We start from the raw sequence: 16,020 nt of genomic DNA on the forward strand, positions 1-16,020 counted from the left end.
ACTCTACCAGGATGCCTTTGAAGTCGTTAACCCTTTAGGCTCTGCAAGGACAAAACACAAGGTATTATTTGTATATGCATCAGTGGCAAACTTGCCACTTCATGTACGCTCAGACACAGATCACATGTCTCTTGTCTTACTGTGCAGGGAGAAAGATTTTAAAGAGTTTGGTCATGCTAATGTGTTCTCTGAATTACTGGCAGACTTGAAAGAATTGGAGGACAGTGGGATTGTTGCATCAGATGAAACTAGAGTCAAAGGAACTTTGTTTTGCATTGCTGGTGATAATCTGGGTTCTCACTATATTGGTGGCTTCACTGAAAACTTTAGTTCTTCAAAGTACTTCTGCAGGTACTGCCTGATAACGAAATCTGAATTTCAGGGTGCTGACCCAAATCTGTGTGGACCAGAACGTACCAAAGAGAACTACAACTCTGCTGTTGATCGCCTCCAGATTGACAATACACCAGACGTCGAAGGAGTGAAGTTCAGGTCAGTGTTCAGTTCACTGAAATACTTCAACGTTTGTATGCCAGGCTTGCCACCATGTCTAGGTCATGATATCTTTGAGGGAGTAAACAGATTCAAGAAGATATTTTACACATTTCTTTTTGTTGTCTGTCTCTAAATCTTATTTTGTCTTTATTATGATTAAAAAGGTTTGTTTTGTTCCTGCCCTTTTCAGACACTGAATTTGAGCAGAAACCATAAGGATACTCAAAGGACCTGTGACTCTCAGGAAATGGTGAGATTTCAGGTCATAATCTTTTTTTTTTTTTTTTTTTAAATTCATTTTTTCCTTTTTCCCTTTACAATATTGCTGTTTTGTTTTTGTAAACAGCATCAAATGAGAGGGACAGATGAAACAGTTTCAAGACAATGGCAGGAAAAACATGCTGAAGATTGAAACAAACCTTGGCTGGAAATATTTGGTATGTGTTTTACCGTAAATCAAATTGTTGAAAACATTCAGCTACACTGCAACACAGGGAAACTTGATTTGCACTTATTTTGTTACTTTAATTTCTTGTCTCATTATTTTTGTCAGTTATTATTGTTTATGGTGTATGCCCTTCTTGTTTTCTTTCTGAATGCAGAAGGTATCTAGCCAGTCCACAATGAAAGCTTCGTTGCACCCCATGAGTCTTCTGGCAGAAATGATGGCGCCTGTATTCTTTGGTTTCCCTAAACATCACACCCTGCCTGTTTATACGAGGCTGTTCAATTAAGTCTGCACCCAAAGATTCAATAAGAGGTAAGCAGTGGTATTATTCAAGTTTTGCTAAAGAAAGATGGACAGGAGACACTAATCTTAATCAGCCGAGCTCAGGTTCATGTCCAGGTGAGCAGTTTCATACGCTATAAAATGTAGATTGAATGATAGGTCTCATCACCATGCATTCAGCCATTAACTTCAAGTTCTATGATAAATCAATAGAAAACTTAAATACGTTTTCCAACAAATTATGATTCTGATTAGGGCTGCGTTGTCTATGTATCACTTTTACATAAGTAGATTTAAAGGATAACTATTGCCAAAACGCAACCTGGGCTGTTTTTTTTTTTTTACTGTATCGATTTTGATGCGCTCAAATTTATGCACCGCCCCCTAGTATTCCCATTCACTGGCTATTGACCACAAAACAAAATCACGGTCAATCTCAAAAAGCGGCTTGTTTGTCGTAATTATGCTTTTAGATATATGTTTGTCTCGTTTACAGTAAAAAAAAAAACAGCCCAGGTTGCATTTTGACAATAGCTATCCTTTAAGAACTGTATATTTTACACTTAAGAAATCATTTATCATTAGATCTGTTTTTGGCAGCACGTTTTGTTCATTTCTGTGCATTTTGCTCAAGCACTGATCAAACTTTGTCCATTTTTGCTGCAGAGGGATCCTGCCAGTCCAAAGTGAACTCCTGATGGACATTGAAGTACTCCTGCAGAGCTTGTATCTTCGACACCATGCGCATTAGAAACTCCACTGAGTCCTTTCCTTCACCAAGGCAGGACCCAGTGACTCATTACTGTTGATAGGTCAGGGCAGGTAATATTTTGTTTCATGTTTATTCATTCCTCTATGGATTACCAGCCATATATATGGACACATGCTGTATTCTCAAGATCTATGCTGTTTTGTAGGAATAGAGAAAATGATATGTTTAGTCTGTTTTCAAATAGTATGTCAAATTTTCTCATTGTTTATCAGTAATATTCACTACCTTGGCTATATATGAGCATCTTTAGGTTTTTCTATATTTAGCGGTTGCAAATGTAAAATGTACGGTAAACCATTTATGTTCCTCATATTGTACTGTATTTTTAGCGGTAAAATACCGCAGCTGTGGTAGCCAGGAATTTACCGTAAAATGTATCTGGTCAAAATAAAATGCTGTAATTTGTTATACAATTTCACTGTGTTTTTACTGTCAAAGGTTTTAATAAGGTTTAACATATTTCTGTTATTTTTACAGTTATTTACAATAATAGGGTCTATCCTATTACTGTTAAATTAACAACAAATTACTGTAAATATTATTATATCATAACCTTTTTTTTTACTGCAAATATCCGTAAAAAGCTATGGAAAGTTGCATTTTTTACATTAAATTGCTGTATAATTGACAAATATATTTGTTTTTTTCTATCATGATTTTGGTAAAATAATACGTTGTCTACCTTAAAATTTAGGGTTACAAAACCAGTATACCGTATTGTCTTTTACAGATTCCACATTTTTTTCACGGTATATTCCTGGCTACCACAGCTGCCGGTATTTTACCGTAAATTTGACAGTTTTTTTTTTACAGTGTATATGTTTGGTGTTTTTTCTTTGCAGAACTCTGAATTGCTTAAGGTCCACACTAAAGGAAGTCATTCTGTCCCAGTAAACATTCTGACCTACCCAGCACATTTTGTTGGTAGTTGTTCACAGTTTCTTCCAATACTGATCTGCAGTTGACCATCACACTTTGGGTAAATACCCATCTTTTTGCCATCAACATCATTCTCGTCTCTTTCTTTCTGCGCAGGCTTCTCTTAAGTTAATGTTAACGTAAATTTTTAGCTAGTATTCAATGTTTGCATACCATCCTTCGCGTTCATAACTTTGAAAAATGTTTATTTATGTTAGCAGAACAAGTGCTTCCTCTGCTGTTTCTGCCACTTGGTCAGATTGTTGGTCCACCATCATCTAATCAGCTGTTAAAGCTTCTGGCCAACTTGTCTTTCTATTTCTCTCCCATGTCCTCTGAGGGCCCATGGGCACACCTGTTTCCACTTTCCTCATCATCTTCCTGCCCATAAAACCACCAGCTTGGCCTCCAGCCTTCACCAGATCATTACACCTATTTCAGTGACGACTGGTCAGACAAACGTTTGGTTATTTCTGAGCAACCTTTTCCCTGCTCATTGATTTTCTTCTCCCCACTCAGATTCTGGATTGTCTCATTCACCTGACTGCTCACTTTCCCTTGGACGTCACTGAGAGAGTTTATCACCAGCTGTAACTCCTATGTCATCTGGTTCCTCTGAATAAATCACTATCAACCTGAGCCTTCTTTTATAAATCATTCAAGCTACAACATCCCATGTTTCTTACAGAAAAACTTTGAAAGAGATGAACACTGGGTCAAAGTCATAACCTTACAATGGTCCCAAAGCCTCTGTCAGTGTCCTAGTTTACTCCTAAAGTTCATCCATGCAATCACAAGACACAACCTACTCGGGCTCTAAACAACATTATTTTCAGTCATGCCTGATGCATGACTGTGAGTTTTCTAGTTAATCAGTAAATGAAAAATTCAGTAACTGGAAGTAAGTAACGTTTGAATAACAAAAACCTTAATATTTAATTCAATATTCTATTGACAATACATTCATGTCACCACAGCCAGTACAGAACAGCTCTTTCACTGCAGGAGTATCACTCTCCTTGAAGTTTTGTTTGTGTATACAGGAAATAAAAGAGGTACTAAATTTTCTGATGTTTTTTTCTCTTTTGCCAGTTTGCCTGAAGAAGATGATCTCTGCGCTGACTGAAGAAACCCTAAACAAACATCTCACCGCAGCAACACGCTCAGTCAAAAGTAATAAAAATATGATGTAAAGATTTGTTTTTAGGGCCAAAATGAATTCTTGTGATTCTGAAGCGGCAAAAACTGCTGACTTTTATGGAAGTTTTTGACAACGCATAACTCATCGTGCATTGGAGAGCGTGTGTGTGACAGAAGGCTTTAGAAAGAAAGTGCTGCACTAACTTATTAAGCTACTTTATATGCAGTGTGAAGACGGTCATTTTGGATGGGGCATGATTTAAACATTGAAAACAACATTTTCAACAGTGCGGGAAAATAAAAAGCAACATTTAAAAAAAATCAACCCTGATGCCCAACACCTGAATTTTAACTGCATGCTAGAATAAAGGGGCTACGTGCAGTTTTTATTTCAGCTTTATCATAAAGTCTTTGCTGTGCAGTTTCTTCTATGTTCTCTCTTTGATATACACTTTTTATGCTTTAAAAAAAACTCATAGGTGGAGAAAAAAACAGCAGAAAAACACATCCGAAGTCTCCGACTTGGAGATAAAGTATTATTATTCAGACAGAGAGGAAGGGGAAAAAAACTTTGTCTTGTTATTCTAAAATTGTATATTTCACATCTCAAGGCTCCACCTGCAGCTGAGATAAATAATCGTGGTGTACAGTTTATCGGCTCCGACAGGCCTGTTTTCCCCTCACCTTTCCACCATGCTTTCATAAACAGCCAGAGCTGAATAGGCTTGCTGTAGAAATCCTTGAATACAGAAGATTTCTGATGTGATTTTAAAAACTACCGTCTTCTTGTGCAAGTCATTCTCACGTCTATCAGTCCCCTCGGTTATTCTGAACATTGCGTCTTGTTTCTCCACTAAGTTCATCCTTTTTTTACCCTTTTTCCAGGATGTGCCTCTTCTCTTGGTGCTGTCCATCTTATTTCAAGGGTTTGAATGTAATTCATAAAACATCCAAGGACACCCCTGTTTCTTTAGTGTGCATGTGTGTCCAAGGAGAAGACCAGCGTGGTGCTGCCGAGGCCTAAATCTGTCTCCAACTCTTAATTAAACCATGGGCTCCAGTGGCCCTAACTTATTAAAGACCTAGAGAGTGTAACACCACCTCAACCCTACACACACAGATACACACACAGACAGGCCGATGTACTCAGACACTTCTGTTAAGCTCAAAACATCCCACCTTTAAGCTACCAATGATTTAATGCATCTCAATATTTCACCTTCCCCGTCTGCTTAGTGACCCACTTGCAAGGGAATAAATTATTTCCCGGACTCTTTTAGGAGCTGCTCGAAAGTATGGAAGGAGATCAGCAAGGATGGCTATTAAGTGGAGACTACAGTTTTAAAAATAGCTTTGAGGGAACTTATGCTTTATTACTTGATGCGGTAAATGCAGACAGGCGAGAGGTGGAGAAGCTTAAAGAAAGAGGCGTGCTGCATGAAACAACATTAAAATGCAACCAAATAAGAATTCAAGACAGGATTGTACAGGAAAGGCTTACTGCCTCGGTGTTTACAGGTTTTTGGAAAGAAACATCAGCCTGTCGATATTTTCCCACTCGAGGGACGAAAAGGCAGGTCGCCACATTTCCCCCAGTGCTAAAACTCACTCTCACAGGGAACTTGTAGCTGGAACACACAAGTACTTTTTATGCCAGTTTTGAAAGTCGTGGGTAGAGTCTCTGGTGTTCCCTCCAGCAGTCCAGCAGATCCTCCACACTGTCTAGGTTAAATGAGTGTAGGGAAGACTGTAGCTCAGAGGCTGTACCCCTCTGGTCTTCAAGAAACTCCCAGCGGGGGTGGTTATATCTGGAGTGGGTGCATCCTCAGCAGCCTTGAAGAGTGTTGTTAATAAAAATGAATAATGAATAATCATCTTATCAAACATGTCATATCATCCAGTGTTAATTTTGATAACCAAGAATTTTTTTCTGCCAAAAACAAGACGATAACTAAATAAAAACTACTGGATGAGGATAAAAAATTATGATGAAATGAAATGGATATGTGAATGACCACGCCAGACCCGGTGACATGTTCATGCTTTGCAGCATCTTTATTAACCACTTTTCCAACACACGGTTGCTGTGAACTCACAACGGGCTGCAACAACCACAACCACAGGACCCAGTACAATATTTAAGTCGGTGGGACATGATTGTGGAGGCTGTCCAGGTGCATCCGCCTTCCCTGCACGGCACCGCAGACCACGCCCTGCCACAGGATACAAGAGGAGATGAAAATATTCTGGAGAGATGAGATCTAATCAGAGCTAATTCAGTTGTGTGAAAAAAAACTGGGACAAGTCGATCCAATCAGAAATGATCTCCTTGAGCAGTACCCTCAGATGCACAACCCTCAGATCTGCGTGCGACATGTTCAGCTAACTCTCACGCTCCTCTTTTTCATGAAAATGTGACAAAATGTCAGCGACTGGGAGGAACAGTTGACATATTGGACACATTTCACACTTAATGTCAAGGAAAATAAGACGCTTTGTAAACCAAAACCTTAACACTTTTATACTTTAGTCAACTAAATGAACTTTTTTACATTTAGTCTACTATAATCTTTTATTTAATTGGCTAAAACTTAAATAATTTATGACTAAAACTAAATTTTCTGTCAAAATTCACACTGATAAACAAAGTTCAATAAATCACTTGATTTTAAAGCATTTTAATCCGCTTAACTTTGTTCATTTATATGAAGTTTTATTACATAAACATTTTTACCAGTATTATTGTGGATGCTATAATGTTGCACAGCCCCAGCTGGCAGCTTCTGATTGAACTGCACTGAGTGTTTGTAGTGTCATATGCACCTTTTTAGGGGAAGGGTTAAAAATTAAAAAGTTTGAGACTGCAGTGCACATGTGAAACATCATAGTTCAAGTAAAGAATTTTTTTTTTTAGCCTTGACTGGTAAAAAAAAAAATGCCAAGGCTGCTAACATCCTTGAGGTTAATCAATACTGCAGAAAATTTGTTTGGGATGTCAACTTGTACTAGAATATTTTAGTGTCCTCCTCAATCTACCTACTGAAAATGCATGTCACGGGTCACCTGAAACATATTTTCCTCTGGTCTAACTGTACTGCAGCATAATGAAAACACACTCATACAAATATACTGTGTATATCATCATAAATAATTCCCACCGCGAGCATTAATATTCATGGATTTAAATCATGAAAATTCTGGTTCCTACCTAATATATTCTCAGTGCGGTTTTTGACAGTCACCCCCCTCCTACAGTTATTAATGTGAAAAAGTCCTGAGAACTGAAATGTTTAAACTGCTGCCAAAAGAGGATGGAAAACCGTTTAACATTTGGCTGAATCACTGACAGCTTGGGGCTCATTTTTATTGGAGGCTAAAAAGATACCAGCAATTGACATCTATTCATTAAGTCACCTGGAAATCAGACTGCGGATACGATAATATGAGGTTATTCTGCACAAAATCTTATATTTCAGCTCCATTGATTGTATTCACTTGCTGGATTATTACTGTATCATCAAAATTATAAACTAACCCACTCTCTGTGTGTTAATGGGGTGACTAGATATAAAAGAATGAACAATATTCAAGTTGAAACTTAACAAACCACATAATCTCTGGTGTTTCTGTTGTCTCAGCATCTGTTTAGTATGCAAGGAAGTTGCAGTCAACCACAGAATAATACCTTCTTATAACAACTCACAGTAATATACAGATGGAATTCAATGCCCATATCAGACACCTAATAACTAAATACATCTGCAGCATTGTTATATGAGCATATTGTATATTACAAAAGCTTTGCTGATACATTTATTAATGCAGGATTAAATTAATGAATTCAGCTACAGGGGAACATCAGAGCAGGCTTTATCCATCAATTTCCAGGCCATCTGTTGGCAACTTTCACAACAAAATACCTGGCTTTCCATCCAAATGCATCTGTCTGATAGCTGCCTGTCACACCTGGATCACACTGACACCTGCAAATTCTACACAGACTACCAACTAGGAGAGCACTGATCACAGACACAAACAGACATTTGATGTGCTCATTAAAACCAGCTAGAAACATTAATACACCATAACAGAAGGAGCTGTCTTACCTGAAACAAGCTGCTTGTTCAGTTTGTTTCGCAGCCAGTCAGCTAACGTTACCATGAAACACTGTCAGCTCCAGAGGCTCAGTTACCGTTAAATTTACTCCCACCTTTCACCTGTGTTCTCAAATATGCACTGTCACCATCGCTGTCACCTTTCCCATCATTGTTCGGTTTTTTATTTCTCACTTTTATTTATTAAGACTATAATAAATCCATGTAGTAGGTGGTGGCTAGATATTACACAAGCATAATGCATTAACTCGAGAAATTTACACGCATTTCTGGATTAACGATATAAGCTTTTAATAAAAATCAATAAATAAAAATAATCTCTTTTTGTGAATTAAACAACTCGAGGTCTCAAGAGAGGCTGCTCATTGATCTGAGGGCTTATTCTCATTGGAGTAAATGAGAATAAGCTCTTTGGGGTTTAGCCCAAAGCCTCTATAAATAACATAGACCGTATAATTAGTAGTTTGTTTGTTTTTTTAACTTTGACACCTTGTGAGATTGCAGTTTTTCAAATGGAAAGTGCATTGTGGCATGCGTAACACTGCAGTGGTTCTCCATGACAAGTTGAATTAATATGTAATGCTTTATGAATGTATGCATTCAGAGCCACTGTTAATTATGGAAGTGTCCCATTATATATATATATATATATATATATATATATATATATATATATATATATTTTTTTTTTTTTTTTTTTTTTTTTTTTTTTTTTGTTAACTGTCCATAAGTGAAAAATTTTGTGTTATCTCAAAATTTTGACCTAATAACTCAAAAATTTCCAGGTGTTTTTGTCTCTTCTTAATTATATTAATAACACAAATTTTTGACTCACAAGTTTCAGTAGTTATGGCCCTGGTGGCCATGGCTTGTTCTCTTTTCAGTCTTAGGCTACTTGTTTCCTCCACATATCCCCTGGACTACTTGGGAACATAACAGTCACACCTGAAACAAAGTACTGTTGCAGGCTGAGGCTGATTATTAGTTGAAGCTTATTTTGAGCACTGAAAAGCAAAGGAAACAGTTAATCCAATTTTTTTATTTATATATGCCATACAGGGGCAAGAATATAAGAAGTGTTGTGTCTTTGTCCAACAAATTGTGGGTGTAATAGTGTGTGTGGTTTCTAAAGAAACGAATACATTGCACAGTGTATTTAATTATCTTGCAATATTACTACTATTATCGACAACGGCTTGTGAGGTCTAAAGAGCTCCACAGTGTATTAAACTTTAATTATGACATTGCAGCCATACAGACCCTTTTTCACAACAGAAAACTTGACCTGCAAACCACGTACTAAACATTCACAGCAAGGATGGAGGATTCATGTAATTACTGACATAAATAAACGCTGAATTTGTCGTGTTCAGAGCTGTGGTATTTTTCTTGCTCGCTCGCCATCATGGCTTTTAGTCAGGCATTTAAATGGACTGGATTGCTGTTATTACTCTAACACCTGTGCTTTTTCTTATGTGTCATATTGACAGGGTTTCACTATTAGCCTACAGGAGTTTAATAGCAAAAGGCGCATTGCAATGTTAATTATGGCTTATTTGTTTAAGTAAAACACTAATATGCATTAAAAGTTAATGCAAAAGCATTTTAAATACCTCATTAGCTGTGACCAGGGCAATAAATGTACATATGATTGGTAAAATGTGTGCTGGTTAGTTTTAGTGCCTACAGATATCCACTCAAACTCCCAAAACAGTCCTTGTACTTAATGTCTTTTCATTACCAGAGGTATACGATACAGGCCTGTCAGAAGCAAACTGGCTCAATTATTTGTTTTCATTTGTCTAACTGCTAATGTCTCGCTCAGCATACAGGTTATATTATTTTAATGGATGTAGCTGAATCACGTGCACGCTATTAAATTGTCATAAAAATTGTTGGATGTCAAAGGAGCGTGTTCTAGTGATCAGACTTACAATGTAGAAACCTCAGCCTCAGGTTGAAAGAAAAACATGTTAAAGACTGGAAAACAAAATAAGATAGAGGAAAAAATATATATAATACTCCCACAAGCTCATGAATAATAATCTTATTTTGAAAGCCAAACTCAAATCTCCAATCCAGATGTGACAGTTTTGACACATGACGCATTTTAGTATTAATTTAGTCTGACAGATTTAAAATCGGAGAGTCCAGAGAGATGGGACGGCGAACATAGGAGTGTCAAAGGTGGTTCAGGAGACAGCGAGACAATAGATGAGTCCACGGACCAAACTGACAGACACCAAAGGATGAATCACACTTGCGCTATGAATTGCTCCTTGTGTGTGTTGGGTGAGGAGGTTATCTGGGTCTTTATGAGTTTATGTGTGTGTCGTGGCAGTGCTAGAGGAGATAGCAGCATTTGCCCTGTGACGAGGCACTGCAGATTGTTGTGAAGTGAGAAGCCAGTTCAGATCTTGCGTAGCAGCACCGTGCATGTCACATTGGATCTGATGGAACTGAGTTAAAGGGGAAACAGCGGGGCCATCACATTTAACAGCCTCTCTGTTCTGCTGATGATGAGTGGAGGATGAATCCAAAAGCAAAAAAAAAGAAAGAAAAAGTCCAGCAGCATGGCAGCTCTGTCCACTGGGACAAGCCAGAGGCAATGACCAGAACATGCTGCAAGGTCACCTACGCAGCGTTCACAAGGACAAAGTCAAAATCATTGTTTTTCAAAAGTTGCAAGAAAATTTGCATGTAAATCAAATTAGTTTTAGCATATTTCAAGTCATTTCCAGAGTGTGTGATTTGCTTATTACTGACACATTTAAGTGTTTAATCTACTTGAAACATACTCAGTTTTTAAAAATTTCCTGGGATCTAGTTTGAAAAGTAATCCCACTACTCTCATTAGTATAAGTGCTGTAAACAATCACCTTTTCAAATAAAATGACATCTCAGGCAACTCAGATCAGAAAATCAGAAAGGTACAGTTGTTTCAATTAAAACAATATACAGTGGCCTGTATGCACACTCACCACGCAAGACTCTCTTACTGAAGAAATGACACGTTGAAGCACATTTAAGGTTTGCTGAACAACAAATAGACAAGCCTGTGAAATACTGGGAGATTATAGTGTGGTCAGATGAGACCAAAACTGAACTCTTTGGATGCCATAATACATTCCATGTTTGGAGGTCAAAAGGCATTGCATATCACCCCAAAAACACCCTCCAACAGTGAAGTTTTGAGTCGGGATACCACTGGCACACTTCACATAATTGATAAAAACCTGCTGTTATCTACCAGGGTTATGAAGATAAAACTAGAGTGGACATTTCAGGAAGAAAATGATCCCAAACACACAGCCAAGGAAACTCTCAGTTGGTTTCAGAGAAAGAAAATAAAGCTGCTAGAATGGCCCAGCCAATCATCTGACCTGAAACCAACTGAAAATCTATGGACAAAACTTTCAGGATTTAAAGATTGTTTGTGTGGAAGAATGCTCCAAAATCACACCTGAGTAATGCATGTGCATGTGTCTATACAGGAGGTGTCTTGAAGCTCTCATCACCAAGAAAGGTTTTGTATGAAGTATTTCAGTAAGCTTGTGGTTTGATGGTTTGATTTCTTTGCATGTGTGGATTGGATGGGCTGTTATCAACATCTGGTGCGAATTGGTGAAGGGAACTAAACAAAAGGGAATGATCACAGAATTATTTCCTTCTTGAAGAAAAACACCTAACGCAGTCTCGGAGGTGCTGTAGACTCTTTCATAAACAGAAATATCCATCGGTTCTAGACTTCAGACAGTGATTAACTGCAAAGTATTTTCATCCAGGTATTAAAAAGAGTCCTGTGTACAATTATTTTGGTTTGTCCAATTAATTTTGAACCTCTAAAAATGGGGGATTTACATATAAAATGAGTTACCTAAGTACTTTTGTTAAACTTGTTGAATTAAAGCACTTTAATCACATCTTGACTGTTTTATTTAAAATCCGCTGTGGTGGTGTACAGAAACATTACTATTTTTTTTTTCAATGTCCAAGAATTTATGGACCTAATTATATTTGTGATGAGCTCGGAGATTAGACTCCAAGCTCAAACTGCATTCTGCTGCTTTATTGAATCATCTCAAATGTGAGTTGTCTGATTTAAATGGAGATTAATTCAAAATATTCATGTACAGATAAAGGCTTGATTTCACTTTTAATATTACTGATTTAACTTTGTTACATTTAAATTTGCTCCAATTTTTTAAATCAGTGTTATTGCCACAAAAAAGTCCACGTTAAAAGTACATTTACTCTTTCTTCTGTGCTGAAAACTCCAAGACTCATACATATGCAATTAAGTTATATATCAAATATTTAACTGCTGAACACAGGAATCCCTCTGATGATAAATGTGAAATGTAAAAGTAAGCTTTAAACCCACATCCTTCTGCACTGTGTTGGTCAAACATCCAAGTGAGGCGATAACAGTGCACAGTGAAGTCATACACAGCTCGTTTAAGCCACAGATTGAGAGACTGAGTGAAACAAGCCAGCAGATAGATAAATGCGCATCTATAGTATTTATAGGCTTAGTAACTGAAAGCGTGAAGGCGGAAAATTATGACGCAATTATGTGAAAGCTCACAGCTGTCAATCTCATATTTGACAGAGAGAGAGGGAGACTCAGCTGGAGTTGGAGAGAAAGACAGAAAGATGGAGAGGAACAGATCAAAAGAGGTGGAAGAGAATGAGGATGGAGGGTGACGGAAAGACCATCAGTTCTTCTGCTTACTATTCAGATATGTTTAGAAGAAAGTAATCGAATGTGAGGCTCTGCAATGAGGCAATAGACCTGGCTGTAATGCAATCGTAAGGAAACCACCGGTACAGCTCTGCTGGTGTCATTGATCAGGGTTTGAGGGCTTGAAAAAAATCATGACAAACAGACTGCTTGACAGAGGGCAAAAGCCTGAAAATGTGTCCTTTTTTTCATGTAGCCATTCATGTAGGGGCGATCGTGGCTCAAGAGTTGGCAGTTCGTCTTGTAATCGGAAGGTTGCCAGTTCGAGCCCCGGCCCCAACAGTCTTGGTCGTTGTGTCCTTGGGCAAGACACTTCACCCGTTGCCTTCTGGTGGTGGTCAGAGGGCCCGGTGGCGCCAGTGTCCGGCAACCTCGCCTCTGTCAGTGCGCCCAAGGGCAGCTGTGGCTACAATGTAGCTTGCCATCACCAATGGGTGGATGACTGAATGTAGTGTAAAGCGCTTTGGGGTCCATAGGGACTAAGTGAAGTGCTATACAAATACAGGCCATTTACCATTCTGTTTCTCATCATACTGGCATTATTAAATAGCCTTTATCTAGTAGGTGTCTTTATAGCTACCTTTCTGTGCCTCCCTGTCTATAGTTAAGTCATATACAAACATGTGATTCAATAAAGCCGTCTGCTGCAAGAAATCTAATGAGGAAAAACTGTGTGTATTCATGTAGGTTTAAAAACCCATGGTAGTGGCCTCGTCCATCTTTTTCTGACATCAGAGTCACTTCCCAGATGGGGGGTGCGTTCAGATTTCCGTCTGTGCCCAAAAAACTTCCTGGAAACCCCGGAGATTTAATTAATCTTCATTTCCCTCCTGCTGCTTTGTGCCGTGGCCTCATCTCTCTCTGCAACATCACCTCTCTCCCTCCCTGAAATGAAACCTCATGTGGAAAAACTTCCTGCTGAGTGAGGCTGACACATTGTGCGTGTTTGCATAAAAAAGAACCAGCCTGCGTGTATGCATGAGCAAATGGGTGGAATCACATCACCAGCGTTGTGAACATGAGCCATGAGTGTGAAGGAGAAATATAGACCCACTTCTCTGGCAGAATTACAATCCTGGATGCAATTCAAGAACGGGAGGACTTTGTGTGCTCGGAACAGCAGAGAAACTAAGCCTGTGAAGAAGTTATTAGTCCTTGCTAACATAAATAGCACCTGTCATATGAGTGCTGCGTTTAGTCACAACATTACTATGCATGAAGCTCTCAGGGCCCCCATGTTTCCCATCACATTACCTTTAAGGAGAAGCATAGAGTCAGAGAAAGAAGCCAGAGAGGGCACTTTTCCCTGCCACATGAAACTCCAACCTAAATATTGCCATGCTTCCTTGAACTTTCACCTGCAATTTCACCGCTGCTTGAAAAACCCAAACAAGCCACATCAAGTGATTTACAGTGAGCTGGTGGCTTCACCCCAGCATCCCTGTCTCCAGCCTCTCGGCCTGTTGTTTCTGTCTCCAGCGTGGAACCGGACTGAATAATTGAACAGCGAACAGAAGATTCACGAAAAGATTGGCTGCCAGAGCGCTCCAGGGGCCCAATGCTCAACACAAATCCCCAGAAACTGTGAGAGAAAGCAAGAAGCTCATCCATATTTACTGTCTCATCACATCTCTGTACGCTGGGGGAGGGAAGGAGCTGAACGCTTCGATTCAAGTACGAATGTGGAGGTGATCCAAATTTTTTAAAAGCAAAGCTATGGTTGCTTTGGTGCGGGGAAGCATTTTTTTCCCACTTCTAGCCAAAAACTGCTCTTTTGATGCTAACAGTGGGCCACTACTTTGCAGATGGAGGAAAACACATAAACAATCATAGTAACAGTGACGGCAATGAATGAAACTCGAATGACACAGTTTTTTTTAACCTGTCTGTTAAATTATGTTATGTGTATGATCAACGAATGAGCAGCTTTGGAGTACAAAGGTTTGTCACTAAAAATAAAGAAGACATATGCAGCATTAGACCCAGAAAAGTCAAGACTGTTTATTTTTATTTGCTAAACTCAAGTAAATAAAACTCTTTTCCTCAAGGGGCTGTACAATTTCTAGAGCACATGTCACTCTCTCTTTGTAAGACGCTGAGGTCAGATAACAAAAAACTGCATTAATAACTACATTTAGAAGTAATCAGCTCATATACACTTGCCTCTATTTTTTAGTGGGATCTGTTAGCTGGCTGTAAGTCTCTGAACTGACTAAAAATACTGATACATGTATTTGCAAAAAAAGTTTCCTCAAATATACAGCTGCATGCAAACATTTATATAAATGTGTAAATTATGGGTGTCTTATCAGTACAAATGGCTTTTTGTTGTTTGATATACCTGAAATAACAAAAAGCACCAACAAAATCCAGAAGAATGGATAAAAAATGGTAAAATCACACAAAACGGGGCAAAATCTAGCCTTTTTTATTGGTAAAGACCTAAGACTGCATTTGCGCTAGGCAGTCTGGAGAGTATAGCCTGGAGTGTTGTATCTGAGTGTAAAACAGTGAGTTGGCTTTATACAGCCATATAAAAAATAGTCTTATTAAATGGGCTACCCCTGCAGTTCATCTGGTAAAGCATGCCCCAAATGTACTGCAGCCGACATCCTTTTTGCATGCAGCCGTTCGCTGCGTGTCATTCATCCTCTCTCTCCCTAATTCCTTTCTCTGTCTTCTTCTCTGTACTGTCTTGTTGAATAAGGGCCGTAAAAGCCCAAAACTGAGTGTAGCCCAGGGAACATGCCCTCATCTTTGCTTTCTAGGTAAATCTATCAGTTACAAGTGTGACAAAATATCACAATTGCCCTTTTCTCCACAGGAACACTGTATTTGATTTATTTTCCCTTTATTTGACCAGCATGAATTGATGCCACATACTTCAGCCTTCCTTGGGGCATTTTTAAGCTGCTTTGGAGTACCTCTACCTAGAAATGTCTTTAAACTACATAACAGCAAAATAAGAAAGGTATCCTGACAACATATACACACAGTAAAGCACAAAAGGCGCAACTCAACAAAAATGTTTGTAGAATACATTTCATAAATAAACCATTGCACAAAACTTAAAGAGTTGTATGATTTAAAAAAAAAACAAGACAAC

At 38.5% G+C, this 16,020-nt stretch overlaps 1 long non-coding RNA gene across 1 annotated transcript; it reads left to right on the plus strand.

Moving 5' to 3' along the window:
• The first annotated feature begins 308 nt into the window (after positions 1 to 308).
• LOC120443395 lies at positions 309 to 1,406 on the plus strand. Its single transcript, XR_005615411.1, has 4 exons — positions 309 to 492; positions 686 to 745; positions 842 to 932; positions 1,098 to 1,406. It is a non-coding gene; the product is annotated as an uncharacterized LOC120443395 (long non-coding RNA).
• Positions 1,407 to 16,020: the final 14,614 nt, after the last annotated feature.

Source organism: Oreochromis aureus, linkage group 13, assembly GCF_013358895.1.
Source record: "Oreochromis aureus strain Israel breed Guangdong linkage group 13, ZZ_aureus, whole genome shotgun sequence".
Lineage (NCBI taxonomy): Eukaryota > Metazoa > Chordata > Actinopteri > Cichliformes > Cichlidae > Oreochromis > Oreochromis aureus.